The following is a 17898-nucleotide window of genomic DNA, read 5'->3' on the forward strand; positions in this document are numbered from 1 at the left end:
CTGGGGTTGCGCCGGCTCTTCGCCACGTGACGTGGGACACTTGGAAAGTGTTGTCTGCGTCGCTTTCACACGCCTGTATTTAATTGCGTATCATCTCCTACAGCTCTCAGCTTGACTTGTCTCGACTTTGCTCGACTGACGCTACGCTGACGCTTGCAGGCAGCGATATTTACCACGATCGACTCGACATGCAGCTGCGAGATGCACAGGAGCAACAAAGCACTCCACGGTGCGGCGACATACGAAATCCACTGCCCAGCTACGCGTCGGCAACTAACAAAACGCCGACCCTGCCAGGATTCGAACCTGGAATCTTCTGATCCGTAGTCAGACGCGTTATCCGTTGCGCCACAGGGCCAGTGGCAGCATTTCTTTCTACGAGACAAGTGCAATTCGCTAAGAAACGTGTTCTCCATGGCTGAGCAAGCTCCCAAGGAAGGTACCTTTCGTGCAGCTGCGTGGCCGCAGTGCGCCTGCAGAGCTTAGAGCTTGCCACGCATCTGCTCTCGCTGTTCGACAGGTAGCAGAAGGCAAGGCGCGCGTTTTCCCACGTTTTCTCGACGACGAGAGCCGGTTGATGTGCATGTAAGCGTAGCATATGAAACAAGAATAGCACGAAGCATTGGTAGTCAGGTGCCAAAGTCGCAGTATGGCATCAGGTGGCGATCGTATGTTTCTGTGGCCACCACTGGTTTGCAGCAAAGTGAATACCGCTAACTGAAAGCACTCTGTTGTAGCCCCAGTGGCGCAATTGGTTAGCGCACGGTACTTATAAGGCAGTAGCCGTGAGCAATGCCGGGGTTGTGAGTTCGAGCCTCACCTGGGGCATACTTTTATTTCTTAGCAGCTGTCTCTGACAGCAACAGGAGGCTAGGTTTGAGATGTATCAGCTATTTGAGTAACATAATTGTGCATTCGAGACGCTAGCTGCGTCTTCCTCGGTAGTATAGTGGTTAGTATCCCCGCCTGTCACGCGGGAGACCGGGGTTCGATTCCCCGCCGGGGAGGCACATCCGATTTGTAATTGCTGCTCTATCACTCGCCGAACTTAGTGTAGGTCGTTTGCGGCTACTAGCACCATATCTCTCGCACACAGGCACCTGTCTACAGCGCATCCTCGGTAGTATAGTGGTTAGTATCCCCGCCTGTCACGCGGGAGACCGGGGTTCGATTCCCCGCCGGGGAGACGCGATTTTTATCTCACAACCCTGTTCGAGTGTTGCGCGTATGTGGGTCGTAAGAGCATTAACTTTGCGATCGTGGAGTGTAGTTGGCGCAAAATCTTAAAAAATGCTACAACTTAGGAAGTGGTTCTCGCATTCTTCACATTTCAGAATTGCGGGGTATGCTGTTAACGCTGTATCAAAGCACCCCAGCCGACGCTGTGGGCGTAATAATCGAGCTCGGCACAGTCCGCAAAAGAAATAATTTTAGCAGAGCGTGGTTTCGATCCACGGACCTCTGGGTTATGGGCCCAGCACGCTTCCACTGCGCCACTCTGCTGCCTGGGGTTGCGCCGGCTCTTCGCCACGTGACGTGGGACACTTGGAAAGTGTTGTCTGCGTCGCTTTCACACGCCTGTATTTAATTGCGTATCATCTCCTACAGCTCTCAGCTTGACTTGTCTCGACTTTGCTCGACTGACGCTACGCTGACGCTTGCAGGCAGCGATATTTACCACGATCGACTCGACATGCAGCTGCGAGATGCACAGGAGCAACAAAGCACTCCACGGTGCGGCGACATACGAAATCCACTGCCCAGCTACGCGTCGGCAACTAACAAAACGCCGACCCTGCCAGGATTCGAACCTGGAATCTTCTGATCCGTAGTCAGACGCGTTATCCGTTGCGCCACAGGGCCAGTGGCAGCATTTCTTTCTACGAGACAAGTGCAATTCGCTAAGAAACGTGTTCTCCATGGCTGAGCAAGCTCCCAAGGAAGGTACCTTTCGTGCAGCTGCGTGGCCGCAGTGCGCCTGCAGAGCTTAGAGCTTGCCACGCATCTGCTCTCGCTGTTCGACAGGTAGCAGAAGGCAAGGCGCGCGTTTTCCCACGTTTTCTCGACGACGAGAGCCGGTTGATGTGCATGTAAGCGTAGCATATGAAACAAGAATAGCACGAAGCATTGGTAGTCAGGTGCCAAAGTCGCAGTATGGCATCAGGTGGCGATCGTATGTTTCTGTGGCCACCACTGGTTTGCAGCAAAGTGAATACCGCTAACTGAAAGCACTCTGTTGTAGCCCCAGTGGCGCAATTGGTTAGCGCACGGTACTTATAAGGCAGTAGCCGTGAGCAATGCCGGGGTTGTGAGTTCGAGCCTCACCTGGGGCATACTTTTATTTCTTAGCAGCTGTCTCTGACAGCAACAGGAGGCTAGGTTTGAGATGTATCAGCTATTTGAGTAACATAATTGTGCATTCGAGACGCTAGCTGCGTCTTCCTCGGTAGTATAGTGGTTAGTATCCCCGCCTGTCACGCGGGAGACCGGGGTTCGATTCCCCGCCGGGGAGGCACATCCGATTTGTAATTGCTGCTCTATCACTCGCCGAACTTAGTGTAGGTCGTTTGCGGCTACTAGCACCATATCTCTCGCACACAGGCACCTGTCTACAGCGCATCCTCGGTAGTATAGTGGTTAGTATCCCCGCCTGTCACGCGGGAGACCGGGGTTCGATTCCCCGCCGGGGAGACGCGATTTTTATCTCACAACCCTGTTCGAGTGTTGCGCGTATGTGGGTCGTAAGAGCATTAACTTTGCGATCGTGGAGTGTAGTTGGCGCAAAATCTTAAAAAATGCTACAACTTAGGAAGTGGTTCTCGCATTCTTCACATTTCAGAATTGCGGGGTATGCTGTTAACGCTGTATCAAAGCACCCCAGCCGACGCTGTGGGCGTAATAATCGAGCTCGGCACAGTCCGCAAAAGAAATAATTTTAGCAGAGCGTGGTTTCGATCCACGGACCTCTGGGTTATGGGCCCAGCACGCTTCCACTGCGCCACTCTGCTGCCTGGGGTTGCGCCGGCTCTTCGCCACGTGACGTGGGACACTTGGAAAGTGTTGTCTGCGTCGCTTTCACACGCCTGTATTTAATTGCGTATCATCTCCTACAGCTCTCAGCTTGACTTGTCTCGACTTTGCTCGACTGACGCTACGCTGACGCTTGCAGGCAGCGATATTTACCACGATCGACTCGACATGCAGCTGCGAGATGCACAGGAGCAACAAAGCACTCCACGGTGCGGCGACATACGAAATCCACTGCCCAGCTACGCGTCGGCAACTAACAAAACGCCGACCCTGCCAGGATTCGAACCTGGAATCTTCTGATCCGTAGTCAGACGCGTTATCCGTTGCGCCACAGGGCCAGTGGCAGCATTTCTTTCTACGAGACAAGTGCAATTCGCTAAGAAACGTGTTCTCCATGGCTGAGCAAGCTCCCAAGGAAGGTACCTTTCGTGCAGCTGCGTGGCCGCAGTGCGCCTGCAGAGCTTAGAGCTTGCCACGCATCTGCTCTCGCTGTTCGACAGGTAGCAGAAGGCAAGGCGCGCGTTTTCCCACGTTTTCTCGACGACGAGAGCCGGTTGATGTGCATGTAAGCGTAGCATATGAAACAAGAATAGCACGAAGCATTGGTAGTCAGGTGCCAAAGTCGCAGTATGGCATCAGGTGGCGATCGTATGTTTCTGTGGCCACCACTGGTTTGCAGCAAAGTGAATACCGCTAACTGAAAGCACTCTGTTGTAGCCCCAGTGGCGCAATTGGTTAGCGCACGGTACTTATAAGGCAGTAGCCGTGAGCAATGCCGGGGTTGTGAGTTCGAGCCTCACCTGGGGCATACTTTTATTTCTTAGCAGCTGTCTCTGACAGCAACAGGAGGCTAGGTTTGAGATGTATCAGCTATTTGAGTAACATAATTGTGCATTCGAGACGCTAGCTGCGTCTTCCTCGGTAGTATAGTGGTTAGTATCCCCGCCTGTCACGCGGGAGACCGGGGTTCGATTCCCCGCCGGGGAGGCACATCCGATTTGTAATTGCTGCTCTATCACTCGCCGAACTTAGTGTAGGTCGTTTGCGGCTACTAGCACCATATCTCTCGCACACAGGCACCTGTCTACAGCGCATCCTCGGTAGTATAGTGGTTAGTATCCCCGCCTGTCACGCGGGAGACCGGGGTTCGATTCCCCGCCGGGGAGATGCGATTTTTATCTCACAACCCTGTTCGAGTGTTGCGCGTATGTGGGTCGTAAGAGCATTAACTTTGCGATCGTGGAGTGTAGTTGGCGCAAAATCTTAAAAAATGCTACAACTTAGGAAGTGGTTCTCGCATTCTTCACATTTCAGAATTGCGGGGTATGCTGTTAACGCTGTATCAAAGCACCCCAGCCGACGCTGTGGGCGTAATAATCGAGCTCGGCACAGTCCGCAAAAGAAATAATTTTAGCAGAGCGTGGTTTCGATCCACGGACCTCTGGGTTATGGGCCCAGCACGCTTCCACTGCGCCACTCTGCTGCCTGGGGTTGCGCCGGCTCTTCGCCACGTGACGTGGGACACTTGGAAAGTGTTGTCTGCGTCGCTTTCACACGCCTGTATTTAATTGCGTATCATCTCCTACAGCTCTCAGCTTGACTTGTCTCGACTTTGCTCGACTGACGCTACGCTGACGCTTGCAGGCAGCGATATTTACCACGATCGACTCGACATGCAGCTGCGAGATGCACAGGAGCAACAAAGCACTCCACGGTGCGGCGACATACGAAATCCACTGCCCAGCTACGCGTCGGCAACTAACAAAACGCCGACCCTGCCAGGATTCGAACCTGGAATCTTCTGATCCGTAGTCAGACGCGTTATCCGTTGCGCCACAGGGCCAGTGGCAGCATTTCTTTCTACGAGACAAGTGCAGTTCGCTAAGAAACGTGTTCTCCATGGCTGAGCAAGCTCCCAAGGAAGGTACCTTTCGTGCAGCTGCGTGGCCGCAGTGCGCCTGCAGAGCTTAGAGCTTGCCACGCATCTGCTCTCGCTGTTCGACAGGTAGCAGAAGGCAAGGCGCGCGTTTTCCCACGTTTTCTCGACGACGAGAGCCGGTTGATGTGCATGTAAGCGTAGCATATGAAACAAGAATAGCACGAAGCATTGGTAGTCAGGTGCCAAAGTCGCAGTATGGCATCAGGTGGCGATCGTATGTTTCTGTGGCCACCACTGGTTTGCAGCAAAGTGAATACCGCTAACTGAAAGCACTCTGTTGTAGCCCCAGTGGCGCAATTGGTTAGCGCACGGTACTTATAAGGCAGTAGCCGTGAGCAATGCCGGGGTTGTGAGTTCGAGCCTCACCTGGGGCATACTTTTATTTCTTAGCAGCTGTCTCTGACAGCAACAGGAGGCTAGGTTTGAGATGTATCAGCTATTTGAGTAACATAATTGTGCATTCGAGACGCTAGCTGCGTCTTCCTCGGTAGTATAGTGGTTAGTATCCCCGCCTGTCACGCGGGAGACCGGGGTTCGATTCCCCGCCGGGGAGGCACATCCGATTTGTAATTGCTGCTCTATCACTCGCCGAACTTAGTGTAGGTCGTTTGCGGCTACTAGCACCATATCTCTCGCACACAGGCACCTGTCTACAGCGCATCGTCGGTAGTATAGTGGTTAGTATCCCCGCCTGTCACGCGGGAGACCGGGGTTCGATTCCCCGCCGGGGAGATGCGATTTTTATCTCACAACCCTGTTCGAGTGTTGCGCGTATGTGGGTCGTAAGAGCATTAACTTTGCGATCGTGGAGTGTAGTTGGCGCAAAATCTTAAAAAATGCTACAACTTAGGAAGTGGTTCTCGCATTCTTCACATTTCAGAATTGCGGGGTATGCTGTTAACGCTGTATCAAAGCACCCCAGCCGACGCTGTGGGCGTAATAATCGAGCTCGGCACAGTCCGCAAAAGAAATAATTTTAGCAGAGCGTGGTTTCGATCCACGGACCTCTGGGTTATGGGCCCAGCACGCTTCCACTGCGCCACTCTGCTGCCTGGGGTTGCGCCGGCTCTTCGCCACGTGACGTGGGACACTTGGAAAGTGTTGTCTGCGTCGCTTTCACACGCCTGTATTTAATTGCGTATCATCTCCTACAGCTCTCAGCTTGACTTGTCTCGACTTTGCTCGACTGACGCTACGCTGACGCTTGCAGGCAGCGATATTTACCACGATCGACTCGACATGCAGCTGCGAGATGCACAGGAGCAACAAAGCACTCCACGGTGCGGCGACATACGAAATCCACTGCCCAGCTACGCGTCGGCAACTAACAAAACGCCGACCCTGCCAGGATTCGAACCTGGAATCTTCTGATCCGTAGTCAGACGCGTTATCCGTTGCGCCACAGGGCCAGTGGCAGCATTTCTTTCTACGAGACAAGTGCAATTCGCTAAGAAACGTGTTCTCCATGGCTGAGCAAGCTCCCAAGGAAGGTACCTTTCGTGCAGCTGCGTGGCCGCAGTGCGCCTGCAGAGCTTAGAGCTTGCCACGCATCTGCTCTCGCTGTTCGACAGGTAGCAGAAGGCAAGGCGCGCGTTTTCCCACGTTTTCTCGACGACGAGAGCCGGTTGATGTGCATGTAAGCGTAGCATATGAAACAAGAATAGCACGAAGCATTGGTAGTCAGGTGCCAAAGTCGCAGTATGGCATCAGGTGGCGATCGTATGTTTCTGTGGCCACCACTGGTTTGCAGCAAAGTGAATACCGCTAACTGAAAGCACTCTGTTGTAGCCCCAGTGGCGCAATTGGTTAGCGCACGGTACTTATAAGGCAGTAGCCGTGAGCAATGCCGGGGTTGTGAGTTCGAGCCTCACCTGGGGCATACTTTTATTTCTTAGCAGCTGTCTCTGACAGCAACAGGAGGCTAGGTTTGAGATGTATCAGCTATTTGAGTAACATAATTGTGCATTCGAGACGCTAGCTGCGTCTTCCTCGGTAGTATAGTGGTTAGTATCCCCGCCTGTCACGCGGGAGACCGGGGTTCGATTCCCCGCCGGGGAGGCACATCCGATTTGTAATTGCTGCTCTATCACTCGCCGAACTTAGTGTAGGTCGTTTGCGGCTACTAGCACCATATCTCTCGCACACAGGCACCTGTCTACAGCGCATCCTCGGTAGTATAGTGGTTAGTATCCCCGCCTGTCACGCGGGAGACCGGGGTTCGATTCCCCGCCGGGGAGACGCGATTTTTATCTCACAACCCTGTTCGAGTGTTGCGCGTATGTGGGTCGTAAGAGCATTAACTTTGCGATCGTGGAGTGTAGTTGGCGCAAAATCTTAAAAAATGCTACAACTTAGGAAGTGGTTCTCGCATTCTTCACATTTCAGAATTGCGGGGTATGCTGTTAACGCTGTATCAAAGCACCCCAGCCGACGCTGTGGGCGTAATAATCGAGCTCGGCACAGTCCGCAAAAGAAATAATTTTAGCAGAGCGTGGTTTCGATCCACGGACCTCTGGGTTATGGGCCCAGCACGCTTCCACTGCGCCACTCTGCTGCCTGGGGTTGCGCCGGCTCTTCGCCACGTGACGTGGGACACTTGGAAAGTGTTGTCTGCGTCGCTTTCACACGCCTGTATTTAATTGCGTATCATCTCCTACAGCTCTCAGCTTGACTTGTCTCGACTTTGCTCGACTGACGCTACGCTGACGCTTGCAGGCAGCGATATTTACCACGATCGACTCGACATGCAGCTGCGAGATGCACAGGAGCAACAAAGCACTCCACGGTGCGGCGACATACGAAATCCACTGCCCAGCTACGCGTCGGCAACTAACAAAACGCCGACCCTGCCAGGATTCGAACCTGGAATCTTCTGATCCGTAGTCAGACGCGTTATCCGTTGCGCCACAGGGCCAGTGGCAGCATTTCTTTCTACGAGACAAGTGCAATTCGCTAAGAAACGTGTTCTCCATGGCTGAGCAAGCTCCCAAGGAAGGTACCTTTCGTGCAGCTGCGTGGCCGCAGTGCGCCTGCAGAGCTTAGAGCTTGCCACGCATCTGCTCTCGCTGTTCGACAGGTAGCAGAAGGCAAGGCGCGCGTTTTCCCACGTTTTCTCGACGACGAGAGCCGGTTGATGTGCATGTAAGCGTAGCATATGAAACAAGAATAGCACGAAGCATTGGTAGTCAGGTGCCAAAGTCGCAGTATGGCATCAGGTGGCGATCGTATGTTTCTGTGGCCACCACTGGTTTGCAGCAAAGTGAATACCGCTAACTGAAAGCACTCTGTTGTAGCCCCAGTGGCGCAATTGGTTAGCGCACGGTACTTATAAGGCAGTAGCCGTGAGCAATGCCGGGGTTGTGAGTTCGAGCCTCACCTGGGGCATACTTTTATTTCTTAGCAGCTGTCTCTGACAGCAACAGGAGGCTAGGTTTGAGATGTATCAGCTATTTGAGTAACATAATTGTGCATTCGAGACGCTAGCTGCGTCTTCCTCGGTAGTATAGTGGTTAGTATCCCCGCCTGTCACGCGGGAGACCGGGGTTCGATTCCCCGCCGGGGAGGCACATCCGATTTGTAATTGCTGCTCTATCACTCGCCGAACTTAGTGTAGGTCGTTTGCGGCTACTAGCACCATATCTCTCGCACACAGGCACCTGTCTACAGCGCATCCTCGGTAGTATAGTGGTTAGTATCCCCGCCTGTCACGCGGGAGACCGGGGTTCGATTCCCCGCCGGGGAGACGCGATTTTTATCTCACAACCCTGTTCGAGTGTTGCGCGTATGTGGGTCGTAAGAGCATTAACTTTGCGATCGTGGAGTGTAGTTGGCGCAAAATCTTAAAAAATGCTACAACTTAGGAAGTGGTTCTCGCATTCTTCACATTTCAGAATTGCGGGGTATGCTGTTAACGCTGTATCAAAGCACCCCAGCCGACGCTGTGGGCGTAATAATCGAGCTCGGCACAGTCCGCAAAAGAAATAATTTTAGCAGAGCGTGGTTTCGATCCACGGACCTCTGGGTTATGGGCCCAGCACGCTTCCACTGCGCCACTCTGCTGCCTGGGGTTGCGCCGGCTCTTCGCCACGTGACGTGGGACACTTGGAAAGTGTTGTCTGCGTCGCTTTCACACGCCTGTATTTAATTGCGTATCATCTCCTACAGCTCTCAGCTTGACTTGTCTCGACTTTGCTCGACTGACGCTACGCTGACGCTTGCAGGCAGCGATATTTACCACGATCGACTCGACATGCAGCTGCGAGATGCACAGGAGCAACAAAGCACTCCACGGTGCGGCGACATACGAAATCCACTGCCCAGCTACGCGTCGGCAACTAACAAAACGCCGACCCTGCCAGGATTCGAACCTGGAATCTTCTGATCCGTAGTCAGACGCGTTATCCGTTGCGCCACAGGGCCAGTGGCAGCATTTCTTTCTACGAGACAAGTGCAGTTCGCTAAGAAACGTGTTCTCCATGGCTGAGCAAGCTCCCAAGGAAGGTACCCTTCGTGCAGCTGCGTGGCCGCAGTGCGCCTGCAGAGCTTAGAGCTTGCCACGCATCTGCTCTCGCTGTTCGACAGGTAGCAGAAGGCAAGGCGCGCGTTTTCCCACGTTTTCTCGACGACGAGAGCCGGTTGATGTGCATGTAAGCGTAGCATATGAAACAAGAATAGCACGAAGCATTGGTAGTCAGGTGCCAAAGTCGCAGTATGGCATCAGGTGGCGATCGTATGTTTCTGTGGCCACCACTGGTTTGCAGCAAAGTGAATACCGCTAACTGAAAGCACTCTGTTGTAGCCCCAGTGGCGCAATTGGTTAGCGCACGGTACTTATAAGGCAGTAGCCGTGAGCAATGCCGGGGTTGTGAGTTCGAGCCTCACCTGGGGCATACTTTTATTTCTTAGCAGCTGTCTCTGACAGCAACAGGAGGCTAGGTTTGAGATGTATCAGCTATTTGAGTAACATAATTGTGCATTCGAGACGCTAGCTGCGTCTTCCTCGGTAGTATAGTGGTTAGTATCCCCGCCTGTCACGCGGGAGACCGGGGTTCGATTCCCCGCCGGGGAGGCACATCCGATTTGTAATTGCTGCTCTATCACTCGCCGAACTTAGTGTAGGTCGTTTGCGGCTACTAGCACCATATCTCTCGCACACAGGCACCTGTCTACAGCGCATCGTCGGTAGTATAGTGGTTAGTATCCCCGCCTGTCACGCGGGAGACCGGGGTTCGATTCCCCGCCGGGGAGATGCGATTTTTATCTCACAACCCTGTTCGAGTGTTGCGCGTATGTGGGTCGTAAGAGCATTAACTTTGCGATCGTGGAGTGTAGTTGGCGCAAAATCTTAAAAAATGCTACAACTTAGGAAGTGGTTCTCGCATTCTTCACATTTCAGAATTGCGGGGTATGCTGTTAACGCTGTATCAAAGCACCCCAGCCGACGCTGTGGGCGTAATAATCGAGCTCGGCACAGTCCGCAAAAGAAATAATTTTAGCAGAGCGTGGTTTCGATCCACGGACCTCTGGGTTATGGGCCCAGCACGCTTCCACTGCGCCACTCTGCTGCCTGGGGTTGCGCCGGCTCTTCGCCACGTGACGTGGGACACTTGGAAAGTGTTGTCTGCGTCGCTTTCACACGCCTGTATTTAATTGCGTATCATCTCCTACAGCTCTCAGCTTGACATGTCTCGACTTTGCTCGACTGACGCTACGCTGACGCTTGCAGGCAGCGATATTTACCACGATCGACTCGACATGCAGCTGCGAGATGCACAGGAGCAACAAAGCACTCCACGGTGCGGCGACATACGAAATCCACTGCCCAGCTACGCGTCGGCAACTAACAAAACGCCGACCCTGCCGGGATTCGAACCTGGAATCTTCTGATCCGTAGTCAGACGCGTTATCCGTTGCGCCACAGGGCCAGTGGCAGCATTTCTTTCTACGAGACAAGTGCAATTCGCTAAGAAACGTGTTCTCCATGGCTGAGCAAGCTCCCAAGGAAGGTACCTTTCGTGCAGCTGCGTGGCCGCAGTGCGCCTGCAGAGCTTAGAGCTTGCCACGCATCTGCTCTCGCTGTTCGACAGGTAGCAGAAGGCAAGGCGCGCGTTTTCCCACGTTTTCTCGACGACGAGAGCCGGTTGATGTGCATGTAAGCGTAGCATATGAAACAAGAATAGCACGAAGCATTGGTAGTCAGGTGCCAAAGTCGCAGTATGGCATCAGGTGGCGATCGTATGTTTCTGTGGCCACCACTGGTTTGCAGCAAAGTGAATACCGCTAACTGAAAGCACTCTGTTGTAGCCGCAGTGGCGCAATTGGTTAGCGCACGGTACTTATAAGGCAGTAGCCGTGAGCAATGCCGGGGTTGTGAGTTCGAGCCTCACCTGGGGCATACTTTTATTTCTTAGCAGCTGTCTCTGACAGCAACAGGAGGCTAGGTTTGAGATGTATCAGCTATTTGAGTAACATAATTGTGCATTCGAGACGCTAGCTGCGTCTTCCTCGGTAGTATAGTGGTTAGTATCCCCGCCTGTCACGCGGGAGACCGGGGTTCGATTCCCCGCCGGGGAGGCACATCCGATTTGTAATTGCTGCTCTATCACTCGCCGAACTTAGTGTAGGTCGTTTGCGGCTACTAGCACCATATCTCTCGCACACAGGCACCTGTCTACAGCGCATCCTCGGTAGTATAGTGGTTAGTATCCCCGCCTGTCACGCGGGAGACCGGGGTTCGATTCCCCGCCGGGGAGATGCGATTTTTATCTCACAACCCTGTTCGAGTGTTGCGCGTATGTGGGTCGTAAGAGCATTAACTTTGCGATCGTGGAGTGTAGTTGGCGCAAAATCTTAAAAAATGCTACAACTTAGGAAGTGGTTCTCGCATTCTTCACATTTCAGAATTGCGGGGTATGCTGTTAACGCTGTATCAAAGCACCCCAGCCGACGCTGTGGGCGTAATAATCGAGCTCGGCACAGTCCGCAAAAGAAATAATTTTAGCAGAGCGTGGTTTCGATCCACGGACCTCTGGGTTATGGGCCCAGCACGCTTCCACTGCGCCACTCTGCTGCCTGGGGTTGCGCCGGCTCTTCGCCACGTGACGTGGGACACTTGGAAAGTGTTGTCTGCGTCGCTTTCACACGCCTGTATTTAATTGCGTATCATCTCCTACAGCTCTCAGCTTGACTTGTCTCGACTTTGCTCGACTGACGCTACGCTGACGCTTGCAGGCAGCGATATTTACCACGATCGACTCGACATGCAGCTGCGAGATGCACAGGAGCAACAAAGCACTCCACGGTGCGGCGACATACGAAATCCACTGCCCAGCTACGCGTCGGCAACTAACAAAACGCCGACCCTGCCAGGATTCGAACCTGGAATCTTCTGATCCGTAGTCAGACGCGTTATCCGTTGCGCCACAGGGCCAGTGGCAGCATTTCTTTCTACGAGACAAGTGCAATTCGCTAAGAAACGTGTTCTCCATGGCTGAGCAAGCTCCCAAGGAAGGTACCTTTCGTGCAGCTGCGTGGCCGCAGTGCGCCTGCAGAGCTTAGAGCTTGCCACGCATCTGCTCTCGCTGTTCGACAGGTAGCAGAAGGCAAGGCGCGCGTTTTCCCACGTTTTCTCGACGACGAGAGCCGGTTGATGTGCATGTAAGCGTAGCATATGAAACAAGAATAGCACGAAGCATTGGTAGTCAGGTGCCAAAGTCGCAGTATGGCATCAGGTGGCGATCGTATGTTTCTGTGGCCACCACTGGTTTGCAGCAAAGTGAATACCGCTAACTGAAAGCACTCTGTTGTAGCCCCAGTGGCGCAATTGGTTAGCGCACGGTACTTATAAGGCAGTAGCCGTGAGCAATGCCGGGGTTGTGAGTTCGAGCCTCACCTGGGGCATACTTTTATTTCTTAGCAGCTGTCTCTGACAGCAACAGGAGGCTAGGTTTGAGATGTATCAGCTATTTGAGTAACATAATTGTGCATTCGAGACGCTAGCTGCGTCTTCCTCGGTAGTATAGTGGTTAGTATCCCCGCCTGTCACGCGGGAGACCGGGGTTCGATTCCCCGCCGGGGAGGCACATCCGATTTGTAATTGCTGCTCTATCACTCGCCGAACTTAGTGTAGGTCGTTTGCGGCTACTAGCACCATATCTCTCGCACACAGGCACCTGTCTACAGCGCATCCTCGGTAGTATAGTGGTTAGTATCCCCGCCTGTCACGCGGGAGACCGGGGTTCGATTCCCCGCCGGGGAGACGCGATTTTTATCTCACAACCCTGTTCGAGTGTTGCGCGTATGTGGGTCGTAAGAGCATTAACTTTGCGATCGTGGAGTGTAGTTGGCGCAAAATCTTAAAAAATGCTACAACTTAGGAAGTGGTTCTCGCATTCTTCACATTTCAGAATTGCGGGGTATGCTGTTAACGCTGTATCAAAGCACCCCAGCCGACGCTGTGGGCGTAATAATCGAGCTCGGCACAGTCCGCAAAAGAAATAATTTTAGCAGAGCGTGGTTTCGATCCACGGACCTCTGGGTTATGGGCCCAGCACGCTTCCACTGCGCCACTCTGCTGCCTGGGGTTGCGCCGGCTCTTCGCCACGTGACGTGGGACACTTGGAAAGTGTTGTCTGCGTCGCTTTCACACGCCTGTATTTAATTGCGTATCATCTCCTACAGCTCTCAGCTTGACTTGTCTCGACTTTGCTCGACTGACGCTACGCTGACGCTTGCAGGCAGCGATATTTACCACGATCGACTCGACATGCAGCTGCGAGATGCACAGGAGCAACAAAGCACTCCACGGTGCGGCGACATACGAAATCCACTGCCCAGCTACGCGTCGGCAACTAACAAAACGCCGACCCTGCCAGGATTCGAACCTGGAATCTTCTGATCCGTAGTCAGACGCGTTATCCGTTGCGCCACAGGGCCAGTGGCAGCATTTCTTTCTACGAGACAAGTGCAGTTCGCTAAGAAACGTGTTCTCCATGGCTGAGCAAGCTCCCAAGGAAGGTACCCTTCGTGCAGCTGCGTGGCCGCAGTGCGCCTGCAGAGCTTAGAGCTTGCCACGCATCTGCTCTCGCTGTTCGACAGGTAGCAGAAGGCAAGGCGCGCGTTTTCCCACGTTTTCTCGACGACGAGAGCCGGTTGATGTGCATGTAAGCGTAGCATATGAAACAAGAATAGCACGAAGCATTGGTAGTCAGGTGCCAAAGTCGCAGTATGGCATCAGGTGGCGATCGTATGTTTCTGTGGCCACCACTGGTTTGCAGCAAAGTGAATACCGCTAACTGAAAGCACTCTGTTGTAGCCCCAGTGGCGCAATTGGTTAGCGCACGGTACTTATAAGGCAGTAGCCGTGAGCAATGCCGGGGTTGTGAGTTCGAGCCTCACCTGGGGCATACTTTTATTTCTTAGCAGCTGTCTCTGACAGCAACAGGAGGCTAGGTTTGAGATGTATCAGCTATTTGAGTAACATAATTGTGCATTCGAGACGCTAGCTGCGTCTTCCTCGGTAGTATAGTGGTTAGTATCCCCGCCTGTCACGCGGGAGACCGGGGTTCGATTCCCCGCCGGGGAGGCACATCCGATTTGTAATTGCTGCTCTATCACTCGCCGAACTTAGTGTAGGTCGTTTGCGGCTACTAGCACCATATCTCTCGCACACAGGCACCTGTCTACAGCGCATCGTCGGTAGTATAGTGGTTAGTATCCCCGCCTGTCACGCGGGAGACCGGGGTTCGATTCCCCGCCGGGGAGATGCGATTTTTATCTCACAACCCTGTTCGAGTGTTGCGCGTATGTGGGTCGTAAGAGCATTAACTTTGCGATCGTGGAGTGTAGTTGGCGCAAAATCTTAAAAAATGCTACAACTTAGGAAGTGGTTCTCGCATTCTTCACATTTCAGAATTGCGGGGTATGCTGTTAACGCTGTATCAAAGCACCCCAGCCGACGCTGTGGGCGTAATAATCGAGCTCGGCACAGTCCGCAAAAGAAATAATTTTAGCAGAGCGTGGTTTCGATCCACGGACCTCTGGGTTATGGGCCCAGCACGCTTCCACTGCGCCACTCTGCTGCCTGGGGTTGCGCCGGCTCTTCGCCACGTGACGTGGGACACTTGGAAAGTGTTGTCTGCGTCGCTTTCACACGCCTGTATTTAATTGCGTATCATCTCCTACAGCTCTCAGCTTGACATGTCTCGACTTTGCTCGACTGACGCTACGCTGACGCTTGCAGGCAGCGATATTTACCACGATCGACTCGACATGCAGCTGCGAGATGCACAGGAGCAACAAAGCACTCCACGGTGCGGCGACATACGAAATCCACTGCCCAGCTACGCGTCGGCAACTAACAAAACGCCGACCCTGCCGGGATTCGAACCTGGAATCTTCTGATCCGTAGTCAGACGCGTTATCCGTTGCGCCACAGGGCCAGTGGCAGCATTTCTTTCTACGAGACAAGTGCAATTCGCTAAGAAACGTGTTCTCCATGGCTGAGCAAGCTCCCAAGGAAGGTACCTTTCGTGCAGCTGCGTGGCCGCAGTGCGCCTGCAGAGCTTAGAGCTTGCCACGCATCTGCTCTCGCTGTTCGACAGGTAGCAGAAGGCAAGGCGCGCGTTTTCCCACGTTTTCTCGACGACGAGAGCCGGTTGATGTGCATGTAAGCGTAGCATATGAAACAAGAATAGCACGAAGCATTGGTAGTCAGGTGCCAAAGTCGCAGTATGGCATCAGGTGGCGATCGTATGTTTCTGTGGCCACCACTGGTTTGCAGCAAAGTGAATACCGCTAACTGAAAGCACTCTGTTGTAGCCGCAGTGGCGCAATTGGTTAGCGCACGGTACTTATAAGGCAGTAGCCGTGAGCAATGCCGGGGTTGTGAGTTCGAGCCTCACCTGGGGCATACTTTTATTTCTTAGCAGCTGTCTCTGACAGCAACAGGAGGCTAGGTTTGAGATGTATCAGCTATTTGAGTAACATAATTGTGCATTCGAGACGCTAGCTGCGTCTTCCTCGGTAGTATAGTGGTTAGTATCCCCGCCTGTCACGCGGGAGACCGGGGTTCGATTCCCCGCCGGGGAGGCACATCCGATTTGTAATTGCTGCTCTATCACTCGCCGAACTTAGTGTAGGTCGTTTGCGGCTACTAGCACCATATCTCTCGCACACAGGCACCTGTCTACAGCGCATCCTCGGTAGTATAGTGGTTAGTATCCCCGCCTGTCACGCGGGAGACCGGGGTTCGATTCCCCGCCGGGGAGATGCGATTTTTATCTCACAACCCTGTTCGAGTGTTGCGCGTATGTGGGTCGTAAGAGCATTAACTTTGCGATCGTGGAGTGTAGTTGGCGCAAAATCTTAAAAAATGCTACAACTTAGGAAGTGGTTCTCGCATTCTTCACATTTCAGAATTGCGGGGTATGCTGTTAACGCTGTATCAAAGCACCCCAGCCGACGCTGTGGGCGTAATAATCGAGCTCGGCACAGTCCGCAAAAGAAATAATTTTAGCAGAGCGTGGTTTCGATCCACGGACCTCTGGGTTATGGGCCCAGCACGCTTCCACTGCGCCACTCTGCTGCCTGGGGTTGCGCCGGCTCTTCGCCACGTGACGTGGGACACTTGGAAAGTGTTGTCTGCGTCGCTTTCACACGCCTGTATTTAATTGCGTATCATCTCCTACAGCTCTCAGCTTGACTTGTCTCGACTTTGCTCGACTGACGCTACGCTGACGCTTGCAGGCAGCGATATTTACCACGATCGACTCGACATGCAGCTGCGAGATGCACAGGAGCAACAAAGCACTCCACGGTGCGGCGACATACGAAATCCACTGCCCAGCTACGCGTCGGCAACTAACAAAACGCCGACCCTGCCAGGATTCGAACCTGGAATCTTCTGATCCGTAGTCAGACGCGTTATCCGTTGCGCCACAGGGCCAGTGGCAGCATTTCTTTCTACGAGACAAGTGCAATTCGCTAAGAAACGTGTTCTCCATGGCTGAGCAAGCTCCCAAGGAAGGTACCTTTCGTGCAGCTGCGTGGCCGCAGTGCGCCTGCAGAGCTTAGAGCTTGCCACGCATCTGCTCTCGCTGTTCGACAGGTAGCAGAAGGCAAGGCGCGCGTTTTCCCACGTTTTCTCGACGACGAGAGCCGGTTGATGTGCATGTAAGCGTAGCATATGAAACAAGAATAGCACGAAGCATTGGTAGTCAGGTGCCAAAGTCGCAGTATGGCATCAGGTGGCGATCGTATGTTTCTGTGGCCACCACTGGTTTGCAGCAAAGTGAATACCGCTAACTGAAAGCACTCTGTTGTAGCCCCAGTGGCGCAATTGGTTAGCGCACGGTACTTATAAGGCAGTAGCCGTGAGCAATGCCGGGGTTGTGAGTTCGAGCCTCACCTGGGGCATACTTTTATTTCTTAGCAGCTGTCTCTGACAGCAACAGGAGGCTAGGTTTGAGATGTATCAGCTATTTGAGTAACATAATTGTGCATTCGAGACGCTAGCTGCGTCTTCCTCGGTAGTATAGTGGTTAGTATCCCCGCCTGTCACGCGGGAGACCGGGGTTCGATTCCCCGCCGGGGAGGCACATCCGATTTGTAATTGCTGCTCTATCACTCGCCGAACTTAGTGTAGGTCGTTTGCGGCTACTAGCACCATATCTCTCGCACACAGGCACCTGTCTACAGCGCATCCTCGGTAGTATAGTGGTTAGTATCCCCGCCTGTCACGCGGGAGACCGGGGTTCGATTCCCCGCCGGGGAGACGCGATTTTTATCTCACAACCCTGTTCGAGTGTTGCGCGTATGTGGGTCGTAAGAGCATTAACTTTGCGATCGTGGAGTGTAGTTGGCGCAAAATCTTAAAAAATGCTACAACTTAGGAAGTGGTTCTCGCATTCTTCACATTTCAGAATTGCGGG

At 53.3% G+C, this 17898-nt stretch overlaps 59 non-coding genes across 59 annotated transcripts; 36 read left to right on the forward strand and 23 right to left on the reverse strand.

Annotated features, from left to right (window-relative positions):
* Positions 1-285: 285 nt before the first annotated feature.
* On the reverse strand, positions 286-358 carry Trnar-acg. Its single transcript has one exon. It is a non-coding gene; the product is annotated as a tRNA-Arg (tRNA).
* Positions 359-736: 378 nt separating this feature from the next.
* On the forward strand, positions 737-828 carry Trnai-uau. Its single transcript is given in 2 exon segments — positions 737-774; positions 793-828. It is a non-coding gene; the product is annotated as a tRNA-Ile (tRNA).
* Positions 829-935: 107 nt separating this feature from the next.
* On the forward strand, positions 936-1007 carry Trnad-guc. Its single transcript has one exon. It is a non-coding gene; the product is annotated as a tRNA-Asp (tRNA).
* A 107-nt stretch (positions 1008-1114) lies between these two features.
* On the forward strand, positions 1115-1186 carry Trnad-guc. The gene has a single exon. It is a non-coding gene; the product is annotated as a tRNA-Asp (tRNA).
* Positions 1187-1431: 245 nt separating this feature from the next.
* On the reverse strand, positions 1432-1503 carry Trnam-cau. Its single transcript has one exon. It is a non-coding gene; the product is annotated as a tRNA-Met (tRNA).
* Positions 1504-1790: 287 nt separating this feature from the next.
* On the reverse strand, positions 1791-1863 carry Trnar-acg. The gene has a single exon. It is a non-coding gene; the product is annotated as a tRNA-Arg (tRNA).
* A 378-nt stretch (positions 1864-2241) lies between these two features.
* Positions 2242-2333, forward strand: Trnai-uau. The gene is given in 2 exon segments: positions 2242-2279; positions 2298-2333. It is a non-coding gene; the product is annotated as a tRNA-Ile (tRNA).
* Positions 2334-2440: 107 nt separating this feature from the next.
* Trnad-guc lies at positions 2441-2512 on the forward strand. The gene has a single exon. It is a non-coding gene; the product is annotated as a tRNA-Asp (tRNA).
* A 107-nt stretch (positions 2513-2619) lies between these two features.
* On the forward strand, positions 2620-2691 carry Trnad-guc. The gene has a single exon. It is a non-coding gene; the product is annotated as a tRNA-Asp (tRNA).
* Positions 2692-2936: 245 nt separating this feature from the next.
* On the reverse strand, positions 2937-3008 carry Trnam-cau. The gene has a single exon. It is a non-coding gene; the product is annotated as a tRNA-Met (tRNA).
* Positions 3009-3295: 287 nt separating this feature from the next.
* On the reverse strand, positions 3296-3368 carry Trnar-acg. Its single transcript has one exon. It is a non-coding gene; the product is annotated as a tRNA-Arg (tRNA).
* Positions 3369-3746: 378 nt separating this feature from the next.
* On the forward strand, positions 3747-3838 carry Trnai-uau. The gene is given in 2 exon segments: positions 3747-3784; positions 3803-3838. It is a non-coding gene; the product is annotated as a tRNA-Ile (tRNA).
* A 107-nt stretch (positions 3839-3945) lies between these two features.
* On the forward strand, positions 3946-4017 carry Trnad-guc. The gene has a single exon. It is a non-coding gene; the product is annotated as a tRNA-Asp (tRNA).
* Positions 4018-4124: 107 nt separating this feature from the next.
* Trnad-guc lies at positions 4125-4196 on the forward strand. The gene has a single exon. It is a non-coding gene; the product is annotated as a tRNA-Asp (tRNA).
* Positions 4197-4441: 245 nt separating this feature from the next.
* Trnam-cau lies at positions 4442-4513 on the reverse strand. The gene has a single exon. It is a non-coding gene; the product is annotated as a tRNA-Met (tRNA).
* Positions 4514-4800: 287 nt separating this feature from the next.
* Positions 4801-4873, reverse strand: Trnar-acg. Its single transcript has one exon. It is a non-coding gene; the product is annotated as a tRNA-Arg (tRNA).
* Positions 4874-5251: 378 nt separating this feature from the next.
* On the forward strand, positions 5252-5343 carry Trnai-uau. The gene is given in 2 exon segments: positions 5252-5289; positions 5308-5343. It is a non-coding gene; the product is annotated as a tRNA-Ile (tRNA).
* A 107-nt stretch (positions 5344-5450) lies between these two features.
* On the forward strand, positions 5451-5522 carry Trnad-guc. Its single transcript has one exon. It is a non-coding gene; the product is annotated as a tRNA-Asp (tRNA).
* Positions 5523-5629: 107 nt separating this feature from the next.
* Trnad-guc lies at positions 5630-5701 on the forward strand. The gene has a single exon. It is a non-coding gene; the product is annotated as a tRNA-Asp (tRNA).
* Positions 5702-5946: 245 nt separating this feature from the next.
* On the reverse strand, positions 5947-6018 carry Trnam-cau. Its single transcript has one exon. It is a non-coding gene; the product is annotated as a tRNA-Met (tRNA).
* Positions 6019-6305: 287 nt separating this feature from the next.
* Positions 6306-6378, reverse strand: Trnar-acg. Its single transcript has one exon. It is a non-coding gene; the product is annotated as a tRNA-Arg (tRNA).
* A 378-nt stretch (positions 6379-6756) lies between these two features.
* On the forward strand, positions 6757-6848 carry Trnai-uau. Its single transcript is given in 2 exon segments — positions 6757-6794; positions 6813-6848. It is a non-coding gene; the product is annotated as a tRNA-Ile (tRNA).
* A 107-nt stretch (positions 6849-6955) lies between these two features.
* On the forward strand, positions 6956-7027 carry Trnad-guc. The gene has a single exon. It is a non-coding gene; the product is annotated as a tRNA-Asp (tRNA).
* Positions 7028-7134: 107 nt separating this feature from the next.
* Positions 7135-7206, forward strand: Trnad-guc. Its single transcript has one exon. It is a non-coding gene; the product is annotated as a tRNA-Asp (tRNA).
* A 245-nt stretch (positions 7207-7451) lies between these two features.
* Positions 7452-7523, reverse strand: Trnam-cau. The gene has a single exon. It is a non-coding gene; the product is annotated as a tRNA-Met (tRNA).
* A 287-nt stretch (positions 7524-7810) lies between these two features.
* On the reverse strand, positions 7811-7883 carry Trnar-acg. The gene has a single exon. It is a non-coding gene; the product is annotated as a tRNA-Arg (tRNA).
* Positions 7884-8261: 378 nt separating this feature from the next.
* Trnai-uau lies at positions 8262-8353 on the forward strand. The gene is given in 2 exon segments: positions 8262-8299; positions 8318-8353. It is a non-coding gene; the product is annotated as a tRNA-Ile (tRNA).
* A 107-nt stretch (positions 8354-8460) lies between these two features.
* Positions 8461-8532, forward strand: Trnad-guc. Its single transcript has one exon. It is a non-coding gene; the product is annotated as a tRNA-Asp (tRNA).
* Positions 8533-8639: 107 nt separating this feature from the next.
* On the forward strand, positions 8640-8711 carry Trnad-guc. Its single transcript has one exon. It is a non-coding gene; the product is annotated as a tRNA-Asp (tRNA).
* A 245-nt stretch (positions 8712-8956) lies between these two features.
* Trnam-cau lies at positions 8957-9028 on the reverse strand. The gene has a single exon. It is a non-coding gene; the product is annotated as a tRNA-Met (tRNA).
* A 287-nt stretch (positions 9029-9315) lies between these two features.
* On the reverse strand, positions 9316-9388 carry Trnar-acg. Its single transcript has one exon. It is a non-coding gene; the product is annotated as a tRNA-Arg (tRNA).
* A 378-nt stretch (positions 9389-9766) lies between these two features.
* Positions 9767-9858, forward strand: Trnai-uau. Its single transcript is given in 2 exon segments — positions 9767-9804; positions 9823-9858. It is a non-coding gene; the product is annotated as a tRNA-Ile (tRNA).
* A 107-nt stretch (positions 9859-9965) lies between these two features.
* Positions 9966-10037, forward strand: Trnad-guc. Its single transcript has one exon. It is a non-coding gene; the product is annotated as a tRNA-Asp (tRNA).
* Positions 10038-10144: 107 nt separating this feature from the next.
* Trnad-guc lies at positions 10145-10216 on the forward strand. Its single transcript has one exon. It is a non-coding gene; the product is annotated as a tRNA-Asp (tRNA).
* Positions 10217-10461: 245 nt separating this feature from the next.
* Trnam-cau lies at positions 10462-10533 on the reverse strand. Its single transcript has one exon. It is a non-coding gene; the product is annotated as a tRNA-Met (tRNA).
* Positions 10534-10820: 287 nt separating this feature from the next.
* Positions 10821-10893, reverse strand: Trnar-acg. Its single transcript has one exon. It is a non-coding gene; the product is annotated as a tRNA-Arg (tRNA).
* Positions 10894-11271: 378 nt separating this feature from the next.
* Positions 11272-11363, forward strand: Trnai-uau. The gene is given in 2 exon segments: positions 11272-11309; positions 11328-11363. It is a non-coding gene; the product is annotated as a tRNA-Ile (tRNA).
* Positions 11364-11470: 107 nt separating this feature from the next.
* On the forward strand, positions 11471-11542 carry Trnad-guc. Its single transcript has one exon. It is a non-coding gene; the product is annotated as a tRNA-Asp (tRNA).
* A 107-nt stretch (positions 11543-11649) lies between these two features.
* Trnad-guc lies at positions 11650-11721 on the forward strand. The gene has a single exon. It is a non-coding gene; the product is annotated as a tRNA-Asp (tRNA).
* A 245-nt stretch (positions 11722-11966) lies between these two features.
* On the reverse strand, positions 11967-12038 carry Trnam-cau. The gene has a single exon. It is a non-coding gene; the product is annotated as a tRNA-Met (tRNA).
* Positions 12039-12325: 287 nt separating this feature from the next.
* On the reverse strand, positions 12326-12398 carry Trnar-acg. The gene has a single exon. It is a non-coding gene; the product is annotated as a tRNA-Arg (tRNA).
* Positions 12399-12776: 378 nt separating this feature from the next.
* Trnai-uau lies at positions 12777-12868 on the forward strand. Its single transcript is given in 2 exon segments — positions 12777-12814; positions 12833-12868. It is a non-coding gene; the product is annotated as a tRNA-Ile (tRNA).
* Positions 12869-12975: 107 nt separating this feature from the next.
* On the forward strand, positions 12976-13047 carry Trnad-guc. Its single transcript has one exon. It is a non-coding gene; the product is annotated as a tRNA-Asp (tRNA).
* A 107-nt stretch (positions 13048-13154) lies between these two features.
* Trnad-guc lies at positions 13155-13226 on the forward strand. The gene has a single exon. It is a non-coding gene; the product is annotated as a tRNA-Asp (tRNA).
* A 245-nt stretch (positions 13227-13471) lies between these two features.
* Positions 13472-13543, reverse strand: Trnam-cau. Its single transcript has one exon. It is a non-coding gene; the product is annotated as a tRNA-Met (tRNA).
* A 287-nt stretch (positions 13544-13830) lies between these two features.
* Trnar-acg lies at positions 13831-13903 on the reverse strand. The gene has a single exon. It is a non-coding gene; the product is annotated as a tRNA-Arg (tRNA).
* Positions 13904-14281: 378 nt separating this feature from the next.
* Trnai-uau lies at positions 14282-14373 on the forward strand. The gene is given in 2 exon segments: positions 14282-14319; positions 14338-14373. It is a non-coding gene; the product is annotated as a tRNA-Ile (tRNA).
* Positions 14374-14480: 107 nt separating this feature from the next.
* Positions 14481-14552, forward strand: Trnad-guc. The gene has a single exon. It is a non-coding gene; the product is annotated as a tRNA-Asp (tRNA).
* Positions 14553-14659: 107 nt separating this feature from the next.
* Positions 14660-14731, forward strand: Trnad-guc. Its single transcript has one exon. It is a non-coding gene; the product is annotated as a tRNA-Asp (tRNA).
* Positions 14732-14976: 245 nt separating this feature from the next.
* On the reverse strand, positions 14977-15048 carry Trnam-cau. Its single transcript has one exon. It is a non-coding gene; the product is annotated as a tRNA-Met (tRNA).
* Positions 15049-15335: 287 nt separating this feature from the next.
* Trnar-acg lies at positions 15336-15408 on the reverse strand. Its single transcript has one exon. It is a non-coding gene; the product is annotated as a tRNA-Arg (tRNA).
* Positions 15409-15786: 378 nt separating this feature from the next.
* On the forward strand, positions 15787-15878 carry Trnai-uau. Its single transcript is given in 2 exon segments — positions 15787-15824; positions 15843-15878. It is a non-coding gene; the product is annotated as a tRNA-Ile (tRNA).
* Positions 15879-15985: 107 nt separating this feature from the next.
* Positions 15986-16057, forward strand: Trnad-guc. Its single transcript has one exon. It is a non-coding gene; the product is annotated as a tRNA-Asp (tRNA).
* A 107-nt stretch (positions 16058-16164) lies between these two features.
* Positions 16165-16236, forward strand: Trnad-guc. Its single transcript has one exon. It is a non-coding gene; the product is annotated as a tRNA-Asp (tRNA).
* A 245-nt stretch (positions 16237-16481) lies between these two features.
* Positions 16482-16553, reverse strand: Trnam-cau. Its single transcript has one exon. It is a non-coding gene; the product is annotated as a tRNA-Met (tRNA).
* A 287-nt stretch (positions 16554-16840) lies between these two features.
* Trnar-acg lies at positions 16841-16913 on the reverse strand. Its single transcript has one exon. It is a non-coding gene; the product is annotated as a tRNA-Arg (tRNA).
* Positions 16914-17291: 378 nt separating this feature from the next.
* On the forward strand, positions 17292-17383 carry Trnai-uau. The gene is given in 2 exon segments: positions 17292-17329; positions 17348-17383. It is a non-coding gene; the product is annotated as a tRNA-Ile (tRNA).
* Positions 17384-17490: 107 nt separating this feature from the next.
* Positions 17491-17562, forward strand: Trnad-guc. Its single transcript has one exon. It is a non-coding gene; the product is annotated as a tRNA-Asp (tRNA).
* Positions 17563-17669: 107 nt separating this feature from the next.
* Positions 17670-17741, forward strand: Trnad-guc. Its single transcript has one exon. It is a non-coding gene; the product is annotated as a tRNA-Asp (tRNA).
* The last annotated feature ends 157 nt before the right edge of the window (positions 17742-17898 follow it).

The sequence above is a fragment of the Schistocerca americana genome, chromosome 8 (genome assembly GCF_021461395.2).
Source record: "Schistocerca americana isolate TAMUIC-IGC-003095 chromosome 8, iqSchAmer2.1, whole genome shotgun sequence".
Classification (NCBI taxonomy): Eukaryota; Metazoa; Arthropoda; class Insecta; order Orthoptera; family Acrididae; genus Schistocerca; species Schistocerca americana.